Source organism: Schistocerca cancellata, chromosome 3 (genome assembly GCF_023864275.1).
Source record: "Schistocerca cancellata isolate TAMUIC-IGC-003103 chromosome 3, iqSchCanc2.1, whole genome shotgun sequence".
NCBI classification, from domain to species: Eukaryota; Metazoa; Arthropoda; class Insecta; order Orthoptera; family Acrididae; genus Schistocerca; species Schistocerca cancellata.
Genome location: NC_064628.1, coordinates 241,531,436 through 241,549,306, shown reverse-complemented (window position 1 = coordinate 241,549,306; position 17,871 = coordinate 241,531,436). Strand labels below are relative to the sequence as shown.

Below are 17,871 nucleotides of genomic sequence, written 5' to 3'. Positions count from 1 at the left end.
CACTTCTGAGAGAGGAGACCTCCGCAGCCCATTCGTCGCCGGACAGGAGTTCGCGTGTGGAGGTTTGTTCAATAACGACGAGGTACTCCTGTCATTGGGAATCAATCAAGTCTTGCTCTTATATGGCTGTGTCATGGAGGCTGTGATAGGTGGTGCGGAAATAGTTTGGGAAGCTGAGACAACAGGAGACGTATCGATAGAGCCGAGGGAGAAAGTGGGGTTCTGAAACAGATACCCTAATAGGTGGCGGCGACGAAGCGGCCTGGATGACGAGAATATCGCCAGATGACGTATCAGTAACCATCTTTGATGTTAATCAGCCGCTTCAACTGTGTTTCGTCCTTATCACGAAACTCGTTATGATCTCACTACCAGTTTCTTTACACTAAAAGCCACATCTTTAGGTGAACATACAATTAAAACATTAGAGCTTTTTAGCTCCAATGTTATAGTTATATGTTCGCTTTCACCTTGGAGCATTTTAGCTTTTACGTTTTAGTTACATGTTCACCTGTAAATTCATCTTTTAGTGCCGCGAAATCGGTAGCAATCTAAAACTAAAGGACTAAATACATCTGAAGCGGTTGGTTAATAACCAACATGATTACACATAGCTGTGGTTGCCGTACCTACAAGGCTGTCTCCCGTATCACAAACCACCTGACGAAGTGCATAAGCAGCCTTCCTCGTCCACAAATTCAGGCTGAAGAAAAGGTCCTTCAATGAAAGACTATCCAAAGGGAGAACCCAATGAAAGATTCCTCAACTGCATCATCGTCCTGCGTTCTGTGACGTGGCCGGCATTGAGGGGAGTGACGACGTTAATGCCTCTACGTGTGGGCAGCAGGGAAAAATCACGAGCTTTACATCTCAAGTATCCACCTTGATCTTCGGTGACAATGGTTTGCTCAGCTTGTGGGAGAAGATCTACAAAGTCAATGTTTTACGCTTTCTATAAGCGGATTTTAATACCACCCACACGACGCGGACAGTTCGTACGGAGGTGGCCGCTCAGATTACAAAAAAAGCAGGTTCGTTCCTGGCCAGTATAAATAATATGAACCCGATAACCACATACCTACATATGAGAAGGAATAATTTTTTAATCACCGTTTCCACCGACTGAACAATCACTTCTATTACCCATCACCATAAAAGGGCAGTATGAATTTCAGAAAATTGTCATTTATCTCGGGCAGAAGATTGAGAACCCGAACATTTATAAGGACCACTTCCGCATTCGCCAAAACAACCATGCTAGAGGAACCATCACGATGAGTAAAGGGCACCTGAGATCCGGACGTAATAACATCCTGTCTACCTGAAGTGGTCAAGAAATTTAACAAAAAACACTTACAATTCCGAGTCAAAGTACGCAGTATGCCCTTGATCTTTGGTAACCTTGATCTTGTCCACCAACTCGTCGTGTATCTCTAAAGAGCCGGGTTGCACATTCTGCGTGGATTTATCAAACTGAAGCTGATAGTAACTGTATGTGGAATCGACGTGGGAAGCATGTTGTAAATCACAGCACAAGACAACACCGCTTCAGAAAGGGCACCCCAAACACCAGTAACTATGCAGTCAATGCACGTAAGGACTCCAGTGACAGTGAACGCAACCAAGGGAGACACGGGATGCTCGGTAAGAGGAGGAACTAGGACAACCTGCTACCTCAACGCGCGAGTAGGAATGCCTTACTAAACCAATGGGACAACTCCCGCGGAGCACACATTTCATGCTACCTATTCCTGGCCGTGCTGCACACAGTTACAGCGATGCCAGAGCCCCGGTTTTTAAATCTGTTGCTGAGACTAGGTTTTGCCAGATAGACTTTTGTCTTGAACTATGATGAGGAGCCGCAAGCCGACCACCAAGTGCGGCATTTTTTCTTCATCCTGTATACAAATACCGTGAGAAACAACCAATCGGCGGCCGGTGTGACCGAGTGGTTCTAGGCGCTTCAGTCAGGAACCGCGCGACCGCTACGGTCGCAGATTCGAATCCTGCTTCGGGTATGGATGTGTGTGATGTCCTTAGGTTAGTTAGGTTTAAGTAGTTCTCAGTTCTATGGGAGTGATGACCTCAGCTGTTAACTCCCATTGTGCTCAGAGCCATTTGAACCATTTTAGCCAAACAACCAATCAGGTATATATTCTTTAGGTTAAGAGAGGTGTACGATTCACGCAAACAGACGTGAACACAGTAAACACAATATGCAGCAGGTCCCGTTCAGTCGACCACCGGCGTCGGGCGTGTTGCGTGCTGCTATCAAGTCAAGTCCACTAGTAAATACTCTGGGAGAACACTTTCATAGTTGAAATCTCCACTGATACAAAGCAAGTTAAATGGTAAAGTTCTTCATAGCCTAACGCGCGAAGTTTTCTCAAATTTCTACCATTTTATGAAGAAAGGAGATGTGTCAGGTGCTCCATTCAAACTGAAATCCACGTTGAACAGAATGGAAGAAGCAAATTGTGTATAATTTACCTCCGTTAAGCGATCAGGAGATCTGGGAAGAGTCCAGGTAGCTGAATCCTCGACATTTTCAAAGGGACCAGGTAGATGATTCCTCGACATTTTCAACGCCTAATGAGGAAAGGCCCAGAAGCTCTAGGAAGGCCATTTCAGACAATTTTAATGAGCAAGCCGGCCGCCGGATGGTGAAAAATTTCTACATTACCGATAAAGAAGATCCACTTTAAATTAGATTTAAAAAATTACTGAATTCAATATACAGGGTGTTACAAAAAGGTGCGGCCACACTTTCAGGAAACATTCCTCACACACAGAGAAAGAAAATATGTTATGTGGACATGTGTCCGGAAACGCTTACTTTCCATGTTAGAGCTCATTTTATTACTTCTCTTCAAATCACATTAATCATGGTATGGAAACACACAGCAACAGAACGTACCATTGTGGCTTCAAACACTTTGTTACAGGAAATGTTGAAAATGTCCTCCATTAGCGAGGATACATGCATCCACCCTCCGCCGCATGGAATACCCGATGCGCTGATGCAGCCCTGGAGAATGGCGTATTGTTATCACAGCCGTCCACAATACGAGCACGAAGAGTCGCTACATTTGGTACCGGGGTTGCGTAGACAAGAGCTTTCAAATGCCCCCATAAATGAAACTCAAGAGGGTTGAGGTCAGGAGAGCGTGGAGGCGATGGAATTGGTCCGCTTCTACCAATCCATCGGTCACCGAATCTGTTGTTGAGAAGCGTACGAACACTTGACTCAAATGTGCAGGATCTCCATCGTGCATGAACCACATGTTTTGTCGTACTTGTAAAGGCACATGTTCTAGCAGCACAGGCAGAGTATCCCGTATGAAATTATGATAACGTGCTCCATTGAGCGTAGGTGGAAGAACATACTGACGAAACTAAAATGAGCTCTAAAATGGAAATTAAGCGTTTCCGGACACATGTACACATAACATCTTTTCTTTATTTGTGTGTGAAGAATGTTTCCTGAAAGCTTGGCCGTACTTTTTTGTAACACCCTGTATTTTGAAGGACCATAGTAGTATTAGGGCAAAACGAACTTCTTACTTAAAAAGTACCCGATAGTAGGCAGGCAGTCGTGAATATCGTCCATATATCTATATGAATGAGACATGTGTTCACAGTTGTCAAACAGGTTCGTATGGGTATCGTGATAATTCACTACGGGGTCTGTCGAAATTTGTTTCGAAAAAAAGCGAAACCGTCATAATCGATATTGGCGGCGAAAACGGTTTGCACCGAACGCCTGCATAATGTTTAAATCTGGCCAGAAAACAGGGGATTATCAAAACGTCATGGATCTCTCAAATTACCAGAAGTGGCTCAGGGTCGGATTAATACCTAATCTACTACCTCATACTGTTATAGATAACGTCCCTTACAACAAGAAGCAACTGACTCGTTGTCCAATATCAATCTTCATGAGGAGACAAAGGATGTCCTGGTTAACAGAAAAGCGAATTCCTTTCCACAAGGGAATGTTTAGACCGTAATTATGTACACTGATCAACCTGAACAAACTAGATTACATCACTTATACTATTTTAACCAATCATAGTCATACTGTGTTACTGTTTCCTATGCTACACAAAATGGATCAGAACACTGTTACAGAAACAATGAGGAAAAGGTGACAAATTTAAACAGACGCAAAATCTCCAAGATTGGCGATCTTTTACATAAGCTCGAAATTTAGTGTGGGCTTCAGTGCCTGATGCTATCGAAGACAGTGCTGCCAAAGCAGTCACTAAACACAGCCTTGTGAAATGCATTCAGAAAAGAAGACGACATAAATATTGCAGAATTCGAATCAAGAACAGCTCCCAACATGAGTAACGTAAAAGTAGATGTCTTCGGAGCAGTGAAGCAACTTGAATGACTTAATAAAAACAAGTCTACTGGTCCAGACTATATACCAATTAGGTTTCAGCGTATGCTGATGCAATAGCTCCATACTTAACAATCATATACAACCGTGATAGGTTCCATGCCCTCCTTTGCATGTAGCCTCTCATTTTCATAAATTTTATTAATGTTTTATGTCATTGCACGGTGATAACAGGCCAAATAAGGTTATTGTAATGAGAGTATTTGTACTGAGAGCTCAAAATACTTTTCACTTGATTCCTATGCATGTTGGGTTACTTCCCTGGGTGGCCAGTGCGAGGCGAGAACTGGAGGACGCGGCACGCTGCGTTTCCGGTTGGGAGCTGCACTTCCACGAATACTGAGAGGGTCGTTCATCAATGGGCTTAAGCGCCTGGCGGAACGACTAATGTCGGTCGAGTTTCGCCTATTGTATGCAGGGCGAAACGACCTGTGAGACCTCTGAGTGTCACCGCAGTTTATGTGTTTACCGCTCCGGCGCGTCTGACTGCTGGTGACGACTGACTGCATTGTCCGCATCATTCTGAGAATACTTGTGGACCGTGCCCTGCTGGGCGCGTCTGCCTGGCGCCGTATGGGCAGTGGTCTAGGCATATTTTCGTAGCCGGTCAAACGGCAAGTTCAGTGCTCTCAACTAAATAGCAGAGGCATGATTGGTCAATTTAAACTTAGTTGACGTCATAAAGCCCTGCTCGAAATTGGAGGGAACGGTCGCTATTGGCGCGAATGATGGTCTCAGATAGTGTGAGGGAATTTTAGAATCAGCACTGAATGCTGATTCACGGTTTTCGAGGGTAGTAGGGAGTTGAGCAATGTCGGCTTCGCTCTTTCGTTGTGCGGGCGTAGGGCATTCGGGATCTGATCTTCGTCAGAGTCGGAAGGTCTTGTGACTTAGTCGCACTTTTTCGGCAGAACTTACAATACTCAGACAGCCTTAGAGGCCAGGGGTTGAAACAGTGTTGATGCACTGCAGACGTCGGCGCCTACATCATCAGAACGTTGCCTACCGACGACGTGCTGCAGATTTCAGAACTGGTACAGTATATTGCGACTTCGGCCTTGTAGAACCTATCATTTTTATACTGAATCCTTCAGCAGCACGCTCGCTTTGCTACAAGTCCATCTTGCTTGTTTTTCCATGTGACCCCATTTGAGCTCTCACTACTAATCGCAATTAGAGTTTGGGGAGTAATATTTGATTCATTATGACGTCCAGTCATTATCGTCAATCTATTACATCACAGAGAGTAGAAGCCACTTGTTCTCGAGCCAACTCTCATTCTCAAAAATAGTTCTGTATAACCTACGCTATAGCCTACTGTTTGTATTGGCAATCAAGTACCTTTGTGTTCTGATTTGTAATAAATCACATTGTAATATTTAATCCGCATATCATTTCATAGATAGATGTAGAATCCCATTTCCTGTCGTTTATTACGATAAAATTTCGCTTTTTCTTTACTGAGTAGATAATGATTTTTACTAAATTATTGTGAGTGTGCACTCCTTATTTTACCAACTATCAGGGTCCACCATCAATACCTTTCCTTACCGTTGCGCACATAATTAGGTGGTAGGTAAGGAGGAGATGGAGTGTATGTCCAGTTCCCATGCAAAATTCCCCAGAATTAAAGGAGTACAAACTCTTCTCCACCACGGCACCTCGCAACCGTTCGCTCTACGAAAGACCCGTACCCAAAGACTGGAAAGTTGCATAGGTCACATCAAAGGCCGTAAAATCAACTAAATACCTAGGAATTACAATTACGAACAACTTAAATAAGAAGGAACACACAGAAAATGTTGTGGGGAAGGCTAACCAAAGACTGCGTTTTATTGGCAGGACACTTAAAAAATGTAACAGATCTACGAAGGAGACTACCTACACCACGCTTGTCCGTCCTCTTTTAGAATACTGCTGAGCGGTGTGGGATCCTTACCAGGTAGCACTGATGAAGTACATCGAATAAGTTCAAAGAAGGGCAGCACTTTTTGTATTATCGCGAAACAGGGGAGAGAGTGTCACTGAAATGATACAGGATTTGGGATGGACATAATTAAAACAAAGGCGTTTTTCATCGCAGAGTAGTCTTCTCACGAAATTACAATTTAAAACTTTCTCCTCCGAATGCGAAAATATTTTGTTGATACCAACCTACATAGTGAAAAACGATCAGCATGATAAAATAAGGGAAATCAGCGCTCGTACGGAAAGATATAGGTGTTCGTTCTTTCCGCGTGGTATAACTTATTTGAACAATAGAGAATTGTGAAGGTGGTTCGATAAACCCCTTTGCTAGACACTTAAATGTGATTAGCAGAGTGTCCATATAGATGTAGATAAGGTGCTGAAATGGCCAAGAATCAAGAGGGCGTTCTGAACGCAATGCGACATTCAGAATGAACACATTATAAAGACTTATAGATTAACAAGTTACTTCCATGACAAAAGAAGAGCGAAATAAAAGCTCCGATGATTTCCAGTGATGGTTTACTGGGCCAAGCGCTGGAGAAGATCATAAACTTGGGAAGTGGTACAGTCATAGCGATGCAAGCAATATTAATTCCGAAAAATAAGATGAATGTGAATCCATTGACACTGCCAGTGGAAGTGAAGCAGATGCGGCTACTGAAAATGAAGAAACGTAGGGTGGAGCGTTTTCTAAATGTGTTTTGGGTGTGGAAATACAGACAGTGAAAGATCCACAGCATTATGTCGAACGATGAACTGTATTATTTTTAGTGTGCCGTTGTGTCTGCAATTACTCTATAGCTCTGTGAAGGTCCTCTTAACAGTAAAGCTACTGTTTGCAACCAAATTTTCTCGTCACAGTGCTTACGAAAAAACTCGCTTATATTTTCGCATCTACATTCGTGCCGCCCCTAACCCCTTTGCCCGTCCGCTACTCTGCAGTACCTCTTCCACTCCCTTGCATTTCCACTCCTGCGCGTCCTAGTACTTTCATCTGTTGGCGTGAAGTGTACTTCCTGGAATATAAGGACAAGTTTACGTCGAAACTGCCAATAAATGTCGAAAATTCATCCGTAAACAGAAGAATCGAAAATTCTTGTCGTTGAGGTTACTCACTCAAACAAACGTCTCTGTGTCGAATCGTGAAGTTCGACACAAAGAACACCGTTATGTCTCGAAGTCTTAATCGAACACTGTGCGAATGTATCATGCTCAAGAATGACGTAGATCAGGGTTGCAAAACTACTTCCTTTGCCGTGTTGCAATAACCTTTTAAAAGAATTATCGTCAGAGGACAATGGTAGATAGCGGTCGCTATCACTTGCGACTGGTTATATAAAAAGAGTGCTGCTGACTGTACCGTTACATAAATGCTGTTATGTAACAGTCTACTGGCAAGATCGTTTGATGACAACATCGCGAAAATATTCAGAAAATACTTTTGAACTGACTTACCACATCGTTAATAGGAGTGTCAAATTCACCCAACTATCTCACTGAAAAAGCAGGTCTGATCTTCTTATAGACGATGCCGTAGTTAACTGCTTAATATTACAGATATTGGTAACAAAAGAAGTAAATGTGTAAAATGTATAATTGTGTAAATGTGTAAATTTATTTAAAATCCTCTCTGTATTTTGATGATGTAAAAAAATCTGATATAAAGCTAACGAAGGAAGCTCACTGCATATTGCAAGTGTCTAAATTTAGTACATCGATCTGTGTCTGAAAGAATGGTACGTTTTTTTCCTGGTGAAAATGTGAACGTTTGTTTAAAATTGAATTCTGATTGAAGGAACCTGTATTCTACTTTCTGATTAACTTTATATGATGAAGAACTTTATATCTTGAGATTGTCCCTAGAAAACCTTAAGAAAGGAAGTCACTATCACTCTGGAGAAGTAACATTTTCATTCTGAATCACCGTGGTTAATTATCCACCACTAAAGGGACGTGTTGTATCATTTATTAAATTTTTATCTGGGAGAGTTCGAACCATAATGGTCCTGAGTGACAATTTCAATGGATCAGCTGATCTCTTTTCGTGTTTTTTCTCTGCTTCATTGGTTCGAGTCTATTTCTTAGTTAGCTGCATAATATGTGTAGATCTTGGTAATAGAAGCAATAAAATGTGCTATATCATATTATTAAGAAACGATTCAAATTATTTAAAACCTGTTCTGTGTTTTACTGATATAAAAAATTTGTTACAAAAGTAACCATGCATAGCTCATTACACAGTACTAGTCTTTGAATTCAATACATCGATAGGTGTCTGAAAGAATGCCACATTTTCATACAGGTGCAAGTATGCAACGTTATTTAAATTTGATGGAAGACATTTATCTTCTATTTTCTGTTATGCTCTGTATAATGAAAAACGTTACAACCTCAACGTATCTCCAGAAATAGTTTACGAAAAGTGATCTTGATCGCTCTTGAGAGATAATATTTTCATTCTGAATCACCTCGATAATTTGTCAACCGTTAATTGGACACATCATTTATTAGATTTTCCGAGGTAGGTTTCGATCCAACAGAGCCCTGAACAACAAGGTCAGTGGATTAATGGTTCTCTTTTCGTGCTGTTTCTCTACTTCATTGGCCTGAGTCTATTTTCTAGTCTAAGCTTGCCTATAATCTTTCATTAGTATTCTGATCTTGTACCGACATCTGTGAATGTTACCGCGAAAATGTCAATTACATCCCAGTATTTTCTTACTTCCTACTTCTACTTAAACTTATTGTGTTCTACGTAATGTAGTCTATCCTCATTAAGTGTCCCGCGTGTTTATTCTTCTCTTTGGTGCTATGCTCTGGTGCAGCTCCTGCCTCGAACTACACTCCTGGAAATGGAAAAAAGAACACATTGACACCGGTGTGTCAGACCCACCATACTTGCTCCGGACACTGCGAGAGGGCTGTACAAGCAATGATCACACGCACGGCACAGCGGACACACCAGGAACTGCGGTGTTGGCCGTCGAATGGCGCTAGCTGCGCAGCATTTGTGCACCGCCGCCGTCAGTGTCAGCCAGTTTGCCGTGGCATACGGAGCTCCATCGCAGTCTTTAACACTGGTAGCATGCCGCGACAGCGTGGACGTGAACCGTATGTGCAGTTGACGGACTTTGAGCGAGGGCGTATAGTGGGCATGCGGGAGGCCGGGTGGACGTACCGCCGAATTGCTCAACACGTGGGGCGTGAGGTCTCCACAGTACATCGATGTTGTCGCCAGTGGTCGGCGGAAGGTGCACGTGCCCGTCGACCTGGGACCGGACCGCAGCGACGCACGGATGCACGCCAAGACCGTAGGATCCTACGCAGTGCCGTAGGGGACCGCACCGCCACTTCCCAGCAAATCAGGGACACTGTTGCTCCTGGGGTATCGGCGAGGACCATTCGCAACCGTCTCCATGAAGCTGGGCTACGGTCCCGCACACCGTTAGGCCGTCTTCCGCTCACGCCCCAACATCGTGCAGCCCGCCTCCAGTGGTGTCGCGACAGGCGTGAATGGAGGGACGAATGGAGACGTGTCGTCTTCAGCGATGAGAGTCGCTTCTGCCTTGGTGCCAATGATGGTCGTATGCGTGTTTGGCGCCGTGCAGGTGAGCGCCACAATCAGGACTGCATACGACCGAGGCACACAGGGCCAACACCCGGCATCATGGTGTGGGGAGCGATCTCCTACACTGGCCGTACACCACTGGTGATCGTCGAGGGGACACTGAATAGTGCACGGTACATCCAAACCGTCATCGAACCCATCGTTCTACCATTCCTAGACCGGCAAGGGAACTTGCTGTTCCAACAGGACAATGCACGTCCGCATGTATCCCGTGCCACCCAACGCGCTCTAGAAGATGTAAGTCAACTACCCTGGCCAGCAAGATCTCCGGATCTGTCCCCCATTGAGCATGTTTGGGACTGGATGAAGCGTCGTCTAACGCGGTCTGCACGTCCAGCACGAACGCTGGTCCAACTGAGGCGTCAGGTGGAAATGGCATGGCAAGCCGTTCCACAGGACTACATCCAGCATCTCTACGATCGTCTCCATGGGAGAATAGCAGCCTGCATTGCTGCGAAAGGTGGATATACACTGTACTAGTGCCGACATTGTGCATGCTCTGTTGCCTGTGTCTATGTGCCTGTGGTTCTGTCAGTGTGATCATGTGATGTATCTGACCCCAGGAATGTGTCAATGAAGTTTCCCCTTCCTGGGACAATGAATTCACGGTGTTCTTATTTCAATTTCCAGGAGTGTATATGACTGAACTTCATATTATTCCATGGCTGGTATGTCTCTTATTATGTGTGAATGCAATTTCTGTTGCTGTGCAAAACACCACTTGCCCAATGTCATTGCTTTTGTAGCATAATGTGCTACGTTCTTAGCCGTTGTTGTACAGTGACGTAGTCTCCAAGTGGTCAGTAATCTTCTTTTTAAAATTACTTAACAGTAACACGAAATAAATCTAAAGGTACATTTAAACAATATATACGAGACTATACTGAATCATAAGTACTACGTAACTCACTTGTTGGCCACGATACAACTCAGCCACCTCATCTTCGCACAGTGTGAGGGTACTGATCAGACAATAGGTGGTATTTACACGGATAAAGGAGGAACGATGGGGTTCCACATGATTTTTGACAATTATCGTTCAAACTGTTGCGTTTGTGTGAGAATAGAACAGCGATGGTGTATCGTCGGAATGAACACGGAGAAACTGTCACCTGTCAGCACAAATCAGAAATGTAGTGGGAGTTTCAGAGTTGAGGGAAGCTTCGAATTCAGCGACCGGTACTTATCGACTGTGAATCAGTTGACTGTCCTACCGACCAGTGCTCACCTCGAGAATATATCCACGACCTTGTGACCCACTTACGGCCATTCCAGCCGAGGCCCTTCGGATTTTCCTGCGAAACAGTTTCGTCTTTTCGAATGTACATGCCAAATTATAGATTAATGACTGAAAATAATATGAAGCGGGATGTTTAAGCCTCTAATTGGACACGTGTTCCACACTAAGCACATAAGGCTATTGATCGTGTTTGGTATCCGATGACTAGATCGGTGACCGCTGAATGGTGTAAAAAATATACGGACTGCTGATACGCTTAGCGAAACTAGCGATTTGATTTCTGTTTCATGAACTTCTTGCAAGCTAGGTGCGTTTGACAACTCCGTTCATTTCCGCCAAAGCAACGGTTTCTGTCAAAATGAAATGCTGTCATGGCGCGCATGTCTAGTGCAGAATATGGGTGCATTAGCAACTTATATAAACTTCCCTGGTTCACTGAATGTTATTACTAGTGAGATATTGTGGTACTCAATAAACGGCATATCCCGTGATAAGAATCTAATTCTCAAACCGACTTGAGCGCTTGTAGCCTGATTGCCTTAATGAGCATCTTATTAGACTTTGAGGACCTTCCAGCGCTGGTTTCCGCTATTAGAGACCAATTCTCCAAAGTGCTTTTATATGTTCGACCACGTCATCATGTATGATTTGATCTAGTCACCATGAAGATTGGTGTCTATAACAACAGCCTAAACGTCAGTTGTTACTTTATATCATGACGCGGTCACCTGCCGATAGGAATACTACTGAACAGTAGAGAGATCATGTTACTTCTCTCTTCTAGGATCGCTGCCATATTGAAGATGAAAGGGCAATAACAATCATATAGTGAACAATCATTTGTTGAACTCGAAGAAAACAAATGGAATTAAGATTACGGAAATTCGCTGCCTGCCATCGCTTACAGGTGACTGGACAGAACCGTACATTAAAAGTTTGTGAAACTTATCTGGAGAAGAAAAACATTTTGAAGAATATGATAACCCAGAGGCAAACACATAACAGGGTAAATGAATTAATTTAGTAACCTTTTTTCAGCCGGCAGGGGTGGCCGAGCGGTATGTGTGTGATGTCCTTAGGTTAGTTAGGTTTAAGTAGTTCTAAGTTCTAGGGGACTGCTGACCTAAGAAGCTAAGTCCCATAGCGCTCAGAGCCATTTGAACCATTTTTTAACCTTTTTTCACATTTATATTAGTCGTTTTGTATCAAGCTATGCCATTATACGGTCAGAGAAACGACGTAAACACCACCAGCGTCGCTAAATTAAATCGTACATTGATTAAACTAACGGTTATACAGTGGTTAACAACGACATCGCGGAAGCAGCAGTAGCTTTTTGTAATGAATATTTATATCCAGACAACTAGTTTCAATCAGGCTAACATCTTTAGCTAACCTGTGTATGGATGCGTTACATGGCAAAATCGTTGCAGTGAGCTATTGTATGCAACAGATACTTAAACGCTAGTATACCTCAAGTTTCAAGAAGATTGCTTGGCGTCACTACATAAATGTTTCTTAGTTAGATCATCTACAGCAGTTAGTAAAAAGTAAAACACATGTTAAATATTATAATGAATAGTATAAAAATGTGTATTCCAATATCCGTGACATAATCGTGCTTCTGTTATCTCATAAATTTTACAACAGTCATTAAGTACAAAATTCAACACAATATTACTTTGTTAACCTCACTGTCAGACCAGAGTGGTACCAGATACTGATAATTGAATTTTTACAAGTAAAAATATCTCGTATGTTCTTAGTTATGGATGATTAAAAATAACGTTGGTAACATATAATAAGCCATATGGACTGCCAAACCATAAAATGACTGTGCTGAAGCGTGGATTATACTAGCATAAACGAAAAATGTACGTTAACCTATAGAACCTGATACGTCATGTAAGTTAAGGTACGGCGCAGTTGCTTTGTATTATCTGCCATCCATAAAACAATCTTGCTTTTAGACAATTACGTTATAATATATTGCTATTTTTTTATATAACTAACAGCCAAGGCTACACGAGTTTACAACGATTGTTCCACACAGACGTATGACGTATAATTCCTCATCATCCACAATAAAGGACACAATGTACTCATGTAATGCATCTTTGAGAAAGTTATGATCGCTTTTCTACATACATTTGGATGTGCAAACTTCTAACAAATGTCGCTGTACTCGTGAGTAAAGCAAACGTCGGCTGATAGAGTCATAAATTCTCAGCTTCATAGGATTGGATTGATTTAGTGGAAGAGACCAGACAGCGTCGTCGCCGGTCTCATCGGATTAGGGAAGGAAATTGGCCGTGCCCTCTCAGAGGAACGATCCCGGCATTTACCTGAAGCGAATTAGGGAAATCATGGAATACCTAAATCAGGATAGCCGTACGTGGGATTGAACCATCGTCCTCCCGAATGTGAGTTCAGTGTGCTAACCACTGCGCCACCTCGCTCGGCCTCAGCATTGTAACACACTACTGATTTTTGTTCTTGGAGACTTCTGGAAATCGTATGAGGTAATAGAAGTACTTGTATGCGAAAGGTACTCGTGATAAAACTATGTATACATACTGCAGATAACTTGTATAAATTGGTAAACTAAATACCTGGATATTCAAAGACAAAGAACAGATTTCAGTTGTTTATTGTAAAGTATGAAAGACAGAACCGCAATGCGCATGTCTCCTTATGCGGGAATGTTGAAAGTTTTGACACAGCTGCGCTGTGGTTTGTTTTTTTTTCCCCATAGGGAACATAAAATGCAAAATCTTTGTTTCACCTATGGCAGCTACTCTTCAAGAGCTGAGAAATTTAATTGTTGAAGCTGTCGATTCCATAAACGGTGACCTGTTGACTCGTATGTGGAGTAAAATGGACTACCGTTTCGATGTTTCTTGAGGAACGTGAGGTGCTCATGTTGAGTGCATGGTGTACTGTCTATACGGACCATAAACTTTCAGTCTTCCTCTATGCAGCGACGTTCGTAATGTGTTTCTATTTTTCTTAGCTTGTGTGTAATAAACAACTGAAATTTGTACAATCTTTTTTAATGACTCTGTATTTTAGTGATGTTATACATATCTTATTTTTAACTCTCTTGTAGATGCAGAAAGAAAGAAACATGTATCTGATGCCAAGGAAGCTTCCTTAAAATTTGTGTAGTGTTCTTCCGTAAGAATCTTTTAGGTACAATGGTTTACCGCAACAGTTTTGTCATGTAATATTTGTTATAATTGTTGATGCACACGTTGATGGCTTGAAAACGATCACTTAACCGAAACTAACTATCTGGAAATAAATATTGATTACCACTGCTTTTGGTGATTTCAGGAGCTCGTTCTTTAAAATCATAGAAGCTGTGCAGCACTGTTTACAGAAAAAAAGTAGTTTTGGTTATAATTCTGGACTTGTATACAAGAGAACGTAGTGGTTTAGGTTTACCGAGTTTCCCTAAGACACTTCAGTGGAGTACTGGAATGATTTCATCAGAAATTTCACGAGAAAACACTTCCTGTTTTCCAAATCTGCGCTAGTTTTCTATCTCTAATAACTTCAACGTCCCATTTCCTTACTTGCCCATTGTGTATTAAATAGTCCTCAGTTCAGTTTCCATAAGTGCTTCGATTACTTGTGTGGTGGGGTGCACGGATACGGCTAGTAGATAAACAAGACATAAGAAAAAGTACTGTGATTCAAATATTTTTCACCTTTTGCTGCCGCAACTTATATGATCATCAGCAGAATAGGTTGTCAAACTTCAGCACGGATGTGGATTTCGGTGACAAACTGTCTTTTGAGTTTTGCCATCGCCCTGTTCTTTCACGTGCAGTTTTCTTCAGCACGCAGTTACTCCATCTTTTAAAATTGCACCGTTCTTTAGGAATGTAGGTGTCCTCATTTATTATTTACTTTCCATCGCCCACATTGAGTGGAAGACGTGTTCCTTAGAGGAAACGAGAAGTAAGTTGTGGTGGCTATGATTACAAAGGAAACGAGAAGTAAGTCGTGGTGGCTATGATTACCGTTTATGTTTTTCGTTAGTCACTTTTTTTTTACTTTTTCGAGGTTTCTGGAAGAAAATAATGTATCTTAAACATTCCGTATAGTTACTCGGGAGGGGTAGATTAACAAGGGTGATAATTCAATTTTCTAAAAACGAAAATTTCTTATCATGAACCACGTGGAGAGTAGGCAAGTGTCAGGGGCCTAAAAAGCTGGAAGTTTTATAAAATTGAATTAGTAAAAAAAGAAAATTAGAGTTTGCGAAGTCTGGGAATGTTTTCGTTATGTGAAAAGAAACTATTTACCGTTCGTCAGACAGTACCTTGAACCAATAAGATTCAAAAATGTTCACGCGTGCATAGTTTTTGTAGAAGTATTACGAAATTCTGTTCCCTCGAGTACAGTTGTTCTTTATCTCTTCAGTGTACATGGTGCTATGATACAATGGAGTCATTTGAAAGCTTTAACACAAGAACAAGAATTTCAGAGCTACTGAGACGCAGTACCAGTATAACTTTGCCTTCCTCTATTCCCAGTACACACTTTTCAAATTTACAAAAGAAAATGTAGGCTCTTACCGAAAGAGCAAAAAATAAAAATTATAATACTTAGATCTTAGGAAAGATCTTAGGAAAATTTAGTGGCCAAGTTGAAGAGCTGTTATAATCAGACAGCCGACCGTGGTGGCCGAGCGGTTCTAGGCGCTACAGTCTGGAACCGCGCGACTGCTACGGTCGCAGGTTCGAATCCTGCCTCGGACATGGATGTGTGTGATGTCCTTAGGTTAGTTAGGTTTAAGTAGTTCTGAGTGCTAGGGGACTGATGACCTCAGAAGTTAGGTCCCATAGTGCTCAGAGCCATTTGAACCATTTTTTAATGAGACACACACACACACACACACACACACACACAGGATAAACGTTTAGATTTGATGTTGTAGTTAACGATCCGTTGTTGGATGAAAAGGTTTAGATAGTGAAAAACTGCTAGTATCTGCCAGTAACTGCTTATATTCATTTCAGAAATTGTTAAACAGTGTTGACCAAATTAAGTAGGGGACAGTGCTAGAATCTGTGTCATTCACAACAAATTAAATTACTGTCCTAAAGCAGTAATTTAGCAGGGATACGCAGCATGCTTGTATAAAACCTGCTCAGTTCAGTAAATAGTAACTTCAAAGTACTTTGAAAACCAAACAAAACGATTTTTGTAGATTTCCCAACTCAGGGACAGACAAGACTGAAGCCGTATTGAGAAAGTGCCACTGAACTTACCAGTTCCTCCGACGCCAGACAGTCACTGGTCACCTGTGAGCTGCCACCTGCACTGCGATGGAAATTCTACACTGACAGGATAAAACCAATGTGCTTTACGTAAGAGGCGGCCAGAGTCCAGCGAATCGATATGAGCTGAAAATACGTGGACGGAACTTTTATCTAGAGACAGCGTCAGAGATAACGGGTGACTTGCGCTGTGAAGCCGCGAGTTCTGTGCACTAAGTTTCCAACCAGCGTAGGCCTACCTCACTAAGTCACTGTGCGGTAGTGTAAGGCACCACCGACGGACAGTGTAAGCACGAGACAGAGACAGGCTGATTTACAATATCGGCCAAAGAGTTCTTCCTTTCCGTTATCCGCCCCTCTCGTACTCTGAAAACGTTCTCTCTTTCTAATCCCATCGCGTATATTACTGAACGCCTAACTCAATACAAGGTTCATTGTGCATTCTAACAGCTTCCATGAGCAAAACAATTTCATTTTTAATACATCGTATAGTTAAGGGCCTAATTCAAAAATTTAAGACTCTCTCACAATATACTCATTTTAAAGTTTTAACAAGTAACACAAGTATTACAGCAGGAAACTGAAAATATATCTACATGCAGCATAGCTGATCGCGCGTAGATACCCACACTGTATTCATCGAGTATTTGAGAATGAGATCACTTAGTGACTTGCAAGAAACTTCACACATGGTTTCAAATCTTCAGCTCCGGGCTTTAAGTTTTAACTTATTCTTCATTACTAACTCTATTCACAACATAAGTTTTGCAGGCAGTATCCATTGAATATACCTGTAAGATTGTATCGTTGTACGACACGTAGTTCGGGAGACGTCATCAGCAGCGGGATACGTGAAAAACTAGCTTTTGCAAATTATACATAATATGTTCATCCACTGTTTGGTAGTGAAAGCACTTAGGGACTTCCAACAAAATTTAAACATAATTTCTTATAAACAACGTCAGTTATTTAGCACATTAATTTATTTGTAAAGTAATTATAAGTTTGATTTTTTGGGCGGAATTTCGACTCTTAAAAGACAGGTGGGGGGGGGGGGGGGTTACTGGTCTTTACTAACTTACTACATTCTGTGACTCCAAAATTATTTCCTCTCCACTTCCAGTCTTCTCTCCTTCCTTCCTCCTGCTATTTTATTTACTGTCATCGCATTCATCCGTGTCATTTACCAACTTTCCCACGATATTCTTTCATTTCCTTCATACATCTCTAACGGAACTACCTTAAACCATTACTGAGCTTTCAGTTTCGCACCTACTAACTAGACTAATACTCAATCAATACTCAGTATCGCTGTTAAGCAGCTGTTATTTTATCC

At 42.0% G+C, this 17,871-nt stretch overlaps 1 protein-coding gene across 1 annotated transcript in view; it reads right to left on the bottom strand.

The window, feature by feature from the left end:
• Positions 1 to 16,592, bottom strand: part of LOC126174874 (ATP-dependent translocase ABCB1-like) — a 204,596-nt gene extending 188,004 nt beyond the window's left edge. Inside the window, exon 1 of the mRNA XM_049921286.1 lies at positions 16,527 to 16,592. The gene's annotated coding sequence lies outside the window, so the exon portion shown is untranslated. The remainder of the gene's footprint in view (positions 1 to 16,526) is intronic.
• Between the last annotated feature and the right edge of the window lie 1,279 nt (positions 16,593 to 17,871).